Source organism: Leucoraja erinacea, chromosome 15 (genome assembly GCF_028641065.1).
Source record: "Leucoraja erinacea ecotype New England chromosome 15, Leri_hhj_1, whole genome shotgun sequence".
NCBI lineage: Eukaryota > Metazoa > Chordata > Chondrichthyes > Rajiformes > Rajidae > Leucoraja > Leucoraja erinaceus.
In genome coordinates, this window is record NC_073391.1 from 34,550,048 (window position 1) to 34,558,427 (window position 8,380).

The window sequence follows — 8,380 nt, forward strand, 5'->3', positions numbered from 1 at the left end:
ACTCGAGGGTCTGAGCTACAGGGAGAGGTTGGACAGGCTAGGATTCTATTGTTCAGAGCGCAGGAGGAAGAGGGGTGATCTTATGGAGGTGCATAAAATAACGAGGGAAATGGATAGGGTGAATGCACAGTCTTTTTCAGGAACTTGAACAAGTGCATTTTTCCGCACTGTATCTTTGAATTCTAAAGTCTAAAAGACTTGAGGCAGTAGCTCTGTTCCTCCCGCCGCCTCTCGGGGAATCGGGAACCAGAAGACATAGGGTTAAGGTGAGAGGGGGAAAGATTAAATAGGAACCTGAGGGGAAACCTTTTCACACAGAGGGGGGGGATACAGGTATATGGAATGAATTGCCAGATGTTGAGGCAGGTATAATAATATGCAGACATAGATAAACATAGAAAATAGGTGCAGGAGTAGGCCATTCGGCCCTTCGAGCCTGCACCGCCATTCAATATGATCATGGCTGATCATCCAACTCAGTATCCTGTACCTGCGTTTTTGTAAGTTTCTATAAGATCCCACCTCAATCTTCCAAATTCTAGTGAGTACAAACCGAGTCTACCAGTCTTTCTTCATATGAAAGTCCTGACATCCCAGGAATCAGTCTGGTGAACCTTTCTCTGTACTGCCTCTACGGCAAGAATGTCTTTCCTCAGATTAGGAGACCAAAACTGTACGCAATACTCCAGACAAATATAATAATAGACAAAGCCAATGGACAGGTACATGAATAGGGAAGGCTTGGGTTTAATATTGTCACCTATACCAAGATTTGTTTTGCATACTATACAATCAGACCAGATATACTTTACAATCAAGCCAAACTCAAGTACAATGGATAGAACAAAGGGAATACTCGGGCGGCACAGTGGCCCACTGGTATAGTTGCTGGTTTACAGCGCCGGAGACCCTGGTTCGATCATGACTACGGGTGCTGTCTGCACGGAGTTTGAACGTTCCTCTCCTCATCCTATCGACTTCAGCCCCTCTTCTCCTCGCCCTCTCTCCCCGCTTCCTTCCTACCGGGCTAGGCTGCACCGTGGAACCTCGGAGGGGGGTAGAGACGGGCGAGGGGATTCAGTTTCTGTTTGAAGGTCGGATTACTCTGGCCAGTGAGTGTATGAAAGGTTTCCGCCGCGCTCTCTGACGGGAACAGCGCAATCAATGAACCGTTTACGATGCCATGGCAGAGGTGAGGCATGTTTGTCTCCGCTGCTCGGGAATAAAAAGTATCGCTGACACTTCCTTTGAATTTTACGAGGCCAGGTGTAAAGGGTCCGGATTAAACGATGCCGCCCGCTCCCCGCCTGGGCTCATAACCCCAGCACCTGGGAGCGGAGCCGAGAACCAGAGATATTTGTATTGTGTTACTCTGCACTATCGCCTTACCGAGCCCAGCGTGGCAGTGCCGGCTGAGCTCAGAGGACAGTCTGGTCCTGGGGAGTGTCCGCACTGGATCACTCCCTCAGTCCTCACCACCTCCTTGCCTCACCACCTCCTCTCCTCACCCCCCTCTTTTCCTCACTCCCTCTTCTCCCCACCCCCTCCTCTTCTCACCATATCCTTGCTTCACCACCTCCTCTTCTCGCCCCTCATCCCTCCACACCACACCCCCTCTTCTCCTCACCCCTCCTCCCTCACCCCCTTCCCTCCACTCTGCACCCCCTCCACTCCTCACCCTCTCTTCTCCCCACACCTCCTCCTTCCCCCCCTCCACTCCTCACCCCTCTTCCCGCATTCGATCCCCTCACCCCTCCCCTCCTCATACCCTCCACTACTCACCCCCTTCTGCTCACCCCCTCCTATCCTCACCCCATCTCCTCCTCGCCCTCTCAACTCCTTCACCCCCACAGCCCCTCCTCTCCTCACCCCATCCAGTCCTGACCCCTCACCTTCCTCCACTCCACACCTTTTCCCTTCTCCTCCCTCAACCTCTTCATGTCCCTCATCCCCTTCACCCTCACCTTACACCTCACCCCCCCCCCCCCACCCTCTCCTCATCCTCTCCTCACCCCCTTCACCTTCACTCCCACTTCCATCCACACCTCCTTGTCTCCTCACCTCATCCCTTCCTCTCCTTACCCCCTCAACCTCACCTCCTCCTCCTCCTCTCGCCCCCCCTCAGCCCATCCTCTCCAACAGGCCCAGCACTTTAGATGTAGGTTTATATTGTCACGTCTAATGAGGTGCAGCAAATGTTTAGTTTTGCATGCTAGCCAAACAGACCAGATATATACTACATAAATACAATCGAGTCATCCTCAGATACAATAGGTAGAGCAAAGGGGAAGATACATTGCAGAGTATGGTCCTTGGCTCCATGGACAATGTATGTGTGACTGCACGGAGAAAGCTTTAGGAGATGGAGGAGATTCCGTATGCCAACAAATACCCTATTGAACAGAGCACAATGACTGGTTGCATCATGGCCAGGAGCAAAGGAGCCTACAGAGAGTGGTGGATACTGCCCGGCCCATCATGGGTACTGACCCCCCCCCTCCCCCCCCCCCCCCCCCCCCCCCCCCCCCCCCCCCCCCATCAAAGGGATCTACAGGAGGTGTTGACTCCCTTTTTCTGACACTCCCTCTACACCGTCCCATCCCACACTCCTGGGGTCAGACACAGAGTGAAGCTCCCTCTACACTGCCCGAAAACATTCGCTGAAAGAGACTTGTGCTGATGTGTCCCCAAACCACAAGAGTTTTTTTTTCTGGGATTTGGAGCTTGATGTGACAGAGGCAGGGCAGCAAATCTCACCAGTCAGCCTTGCTGGGCAAGTATTTATCACCAAGGTGTAGCGTGTGGCAACACTCTGGGAGCGTGTGATGGAGTTACGATGGGAGAGCGATGTTTGAGGGTGATGTCTAGTGAACTTACTGATGTCACCTGCATCTCTGTGGGGCTGTGATTCTTCTCCTGCTCCGTTGATGGATATGTTAGCAAGCACACAGCTTCTATTTCTTGTATCCCTTTCCCTGCTATGTTTATTTATTGATCGGATAAGCCCTGTGGCACAAGCAAGGCATCTGAAGGATGCAGATCTCTGTCTCCGGCTGTGTCGGGAGGAAGGTGGATGTGAGGGGAGAGAGGGAGGAAAAGGGAGGTGGAGGGAGAGGAAGGGTTGGAGAGAGAGAAAGGAGAGAGAGACAGAGAGAGAGAGAGGGAGAGACAGAGAGAGAAATGGGAGAGAGAGGGAGAAAGGGAGAGAGAGAAAAGAGAGAGACCTAGAGAGAGAGAGAGAGAGATATACAGAGAAGGGAGAAAGGTCGCCAGAGAGGGAGAAAGAAAGAGAGAGGGAGAGGGGAAGAGTGGTATGGAGGGAGAAAGGGCTAGAGAGAGAGAGAGAGAGAGAGGGAGGGAGAGAGAGAGAGAGGCAGAGGCATGGGGAGAAAGCGAGAGAGAGCATGAGATCTAGACAGAATGGAGGACAAAGGAATGAGGGAGAAAGAGAGTGGAGAGAGGTATGGAGAGAGACAGAGAGAGAGGGAGACAGTAAAGATAGAGTGGAACTGAGGGTAAACTAAAGATAGACCAAAGGATTGGTGAAAATAGAGAGAAAAGGAAAGATAAGAATGAATTAGTGGGTGTCGGGGACAGGAACTTTGTCCAGGCACTGGGTGCCTAGCTCCACACATGAACGCATCTTGGTCTGATTGAGATCTTGTGGCCACTGTTACCAGTCTACTGAACTGCCCTCCCATAAGCTTGTGTAGTCCTTATCTTCCGACGTAGCTCACCGCAGACCTTTTACTTTTTCTCTGTCACTGTAACACTTCATCCTGCCCTCTGGTATTTTTCTCTTTGCACTGCCTGTTGTACTTGTGATTGTACCCATGTGTGGTATGATTTAACTGGTTAGCAGGCACGTATCTCAACAGACATGACAATAATAAACCAATACCAATACTTTTTCTATCCCATGTCCCTGTCCAAATGCCTTTTAAATGGTGTTATGCTACCTGCCTCAGCTACCTGCGCTGGCAGCTCGTTCCATAAACCCACCGCACTCGGAGTTAAAAGCTTACCCCTCAGGTTCCCAGCAGGACAAGGGATGGCAAATCAAACTCCTGCAGATCCCTTCCATAGTGGGGAGGTCAGTATCTGCGATGGACCGGGCAGTGTCCACCGCTCTCTGTAGAAGAAACAAGGAACTGCAGATGCTGGTTTACAAAACAAGGAAGACACAAGGTGCTGGAGTAACTCAGCGGGCCAGGCAGCATCTCTGTAGAACATGGATAGGTGACGTTTTGGGTCAGGACCCTTCTTCAGACTGATTGTAGGAGGATGGGGGAAGAATGCTGGAAGCTGGAAGCCAGCTTTGTTCATGAGCATTGGAGTTACCAAAGCAGTCTGTTAATGGCCAGTATGGAGAGAATAGGGTGAATGGTCTTATCATGCTCTGGGTTCCATAAACACCTTGCTCAGTCTTGAGGGGTGGGAGGAAATTGAAAGGGCTTTGCAAGATGCCCATGGAATGGTTCAGGGTACAGGTGCCATCAGAAGTATCTGCCAAAGTGAAATGTTGCCCAGTCTCTGGGTCTTCACAAGGCAGCCTCCTACTCCCCATGGAAATGTCCCAGCCCACCCTATGAGTCAGGGTGTCAGGGGTTACGGGGAGAAGGCAGGAGAATAGGGTTGAGGGGGAAAATAGATCAGCCTTGTTTGAATGGGGGAGTAGACTTGATGGGCTGAATGGCCTTACTTATGGAACTCCTGGAACTTATGAACTTATTCACCCTCTCCTTTTAACAAGCCCTCCAGACCCAGTAACATACTTATGAATCTCCACCATGTCTCGCTTTATCCAGATTAATAATATTCTTGAGCTTAACGTTAGTACATCCACCAATGTAAAGCACTTTGGCCAACGAGAGTTGTTTTTTTTAATGTGCTATGTAAATAAAAGTGACTTGACTTGACTTGACTTCATTTAGTTTGGAGATGCAGAGAGGAAACAGGTACGCGTTGGCCAGCGATCACCACAGTAGCACAATCCTACACACTAGGAACAATTTACAGAAGGCAATTTACCTACAAATCTGTACGTCTTTGGAGTGTGGGAGGAAACCGGAGCACCCGGAGAAAACCGATGCGGTCACAGGGAGAACGTACAAATTCCGTACAAACAACACCCACAACCAGGATCAAAACCCGGGTCTCTGACGCTGTAAGGCAACAACTCTACTGCTGCACCATCGTACCTCCCAATAGACTCTCCATTATAAGGAGAGTCTGGATGGGTGGGACATTTCTCTCCCTAGAAAGTAAGAGATGAAGTGGTGACCTTATGCAAGTTTATAAAATGGATAAAGTGAATAGTGGTCATCCTTTGCCCAGGGTAGGGGAGGATGAAACCAGAGAGTGCGGGTTTAAGGCGAAAGGGGAAAGATTTAATATGAACCTGAGGGACAACCTTTTCACACAGAAGGTGGTGGGTGTATGGAACGTACTGCCAGAAGGAGGTAGATGAAGTAGGTGTAACTCAGCGGGTCAGGCAGCAAATCTGGAGAAAAAGGATGGGTGATGTTTTGGGTCGGGATCATTCTTCAGAAGAAGGTTTGAAGAAGCGTCCTGACCCGAAATGTTACCAATCCATTTTTTCCAGAGATGCTTCTTGACCCGTGAATTACTCCAGCACTTTGTGTCTGTGTTTGGTATAAACCAGCATCTGCAGTTCTTTGTTTTATGCCATGACCGTCCCTTATCCATCTGCACAGAGCCTGTATCCATCCATTCCCTGCATATCCATGAATCTATCCAAACATCTTTTAAATGCCACTAACATACTGTATCTGCCTCCACCACCACCTCTGACAGCACATTCCACGCGCCCACCCTTCTGTGAATAAAAACCTGCCCATGCCCATCTCCTTTAAACTGCCCCTCTCTCCTTAAAGGTAGGCCCTCTAGTATCCTGGGGAAAAGGTTCTGACTGTCTACCCTATCAATGCCTCTTATAATTTTATATACTTCTATCAGTTCTCCCTGCATCCTCCGGCGTTCCAGTTAAAACAATTCAAGTCTGTCCAACCATGTAGCTAAAACCCTCTAACGCAGGCATCATTCTGGTAAACCTCCTCTGCACGCTTTCCAAAGCCTCCACATTCTTGCTGTAACCAGAACTGTGATCAGCGGCGGCACAGTGGCACAAAGGTAGAGTTGCTGCCTTATGCCACCAGAGAGTGCTGTCTGGAAGGAGTTTGCACGTTCTCCCTGTGACCACATGGGTTTTCTCCGGGTGCTCCAGTTTCCTCCCAAACCAAAGACATACACGTTTGTAGGTGAATTGGCTTCTGTAAATTGTCCCTGGTGTGTGGGATATTGTTGATGTAAGGGGTGATCGCTGGTCTGCACGGACGAGGTGGGCCGAAGGGCCATTTTTCACGCTGTATCTCTAAACTTAAAAAAACGAAACTGCAAGATGGGTCATCTTGGACGGCATGGTCAGGTTGGGCCGAATGGCGTTCCTGCGGCGTACGACTCTGTGAGTGTACGAATGAGGGATAGTGTCTCAATCCCATTGCCCGCTGTAAATATGGCTGCTATCTGCCGTCGTTCTGTCTCCATACCCGAGAATGGTGAACTGACAGCTTGACTAAATTATTCAAAACTGTTGTAATATTCCATGTTTCTGTTAAAACAAAATCAAACCCCCAAAAAAATCAGCTGAAAGGAAGAGAATGGCTCAGTAGCTGGAGGAGGCAGAGGTAATTTGAATTTGTAATGGAGGGGGATGAGAAAGTAATATGTTTCTCAATGTTGTGAGTTCTTCCAGCAGACATATGCTAAATCTCTTATAATGAAAGAATGTGCCAATGTCAATTACACAACTTTGAAGTGGTTGGAGGCAATGTTTTAGCACATTTTTGAAATTATTGCATAAAGACTTCCATCAACACAACTCATAAATATGAAAAGGAAAGTGAGATTACATTATAAATTTGAACAATATGAATGTCCTTCGCCGGGTGAGAAGGCAGTTTCCCAAGAACATTCATCAAATGGGCCATATTTCAAAAATTTGCATAGTGATTTGGTTGCAGACGTGAAATTCTCTTCCTGACTTCTTTGATCGCAAGGATAGAGAGAGGTGACCTCTCCGCTGAAAGTCCTGCCTTTTAGATTCAGTTCAGAGCGTTTCAGAGCACTTTGCAGCCAATGTGATACTTTTGACTTTCGCTTACTGGGTCATTGCGAACCGTGCCATTTTGTACAAGGCAAACGTGTTGATGGACCAGGCATCTAACCCCAGGCAGATTTCGGCCAAAACCCCATCTCTTTGAAGAGCAGCGAGCATCTTCTATGTGGAAAAGCTGAGAGGGACGTAGGCAGGATGAATGCACAGAGCCTTTATCCCCAGGGTAACGAATCAAGAACTAGAGGCGGTAGGCTTCAGGTGAGAGGGGAAAGATTTAGTCATCGAGTCATAGAGTCATATAGTGGGGAAACAGGCCCTTCGGCCCAACCTGCCCACTCTGACCAACATGCCCCATCTACACTAGTCCCACCTGCCTGCATTTGGCCCATATCACTCTAAACCTATCCTATCCATGTACATGTCAAAATGTTTCTTAAATGTTGTGATAGTGCCTGCTTCAACTATGGCAGTTTGTTCCATACAACCACAACCCTCTGGTTCCTATTAAATCTTCCCCCCCCTAACCTTAAACCTACGAATGTCATTTGGTTCTCAATTCCCCTTCTCTGGTTAAGGGACTAAAAGACTAAGCGTTGACCCGATCTCTTCCTCTCATGATTTTATACACCTCTATAAGATCATCCATCATCCTCCTGCGCTCCAAGGAATAAAGTCCTGGGATCCTAGACAAATTGATAAAGTGGATCCACAGGAGGCAGAGGTGAACGGTGAGGGGATGCCTTTGTGGATGGAGGTTTTTGACCAGTGTTGTACCACGGGAAGTGATGCCGGGACCATTGATATTGGTTACATACATAAACCACATGGATATGATTGCAATATGATGAGTAAGTCTGCGGAAACCATCCGCATCTACAAGGCCAGCTGCGGGAGAGGTAGAAGGATGAGGAGGGATCTCATTGAAACGTACCGAATAATGAAAGGCCTGGATAGAGTGGATATGGAGAGGATGTTTCCACTAGTGGCGGGGGAGGTCCAGGACCAGAGGTCATAGCCTGAAATAGAATGAAAAGATGTACCTTTATAAAGGAGATGAGGAGGAATTTGTTCAGTTGGAGGGTGGTGAATCTGTGGATTTCATTGCCACATATGGTAGCGGAGGCCATCAATGGATATTTTTATGGTGGAGATGAATAGATTCTGATCAGTAAAGGCGTCAAAGGTTTTGGGGAGAAGGCAGGAAAATGGGGTTGAGAGGGAAAGATTGACAAGCTAGGATTG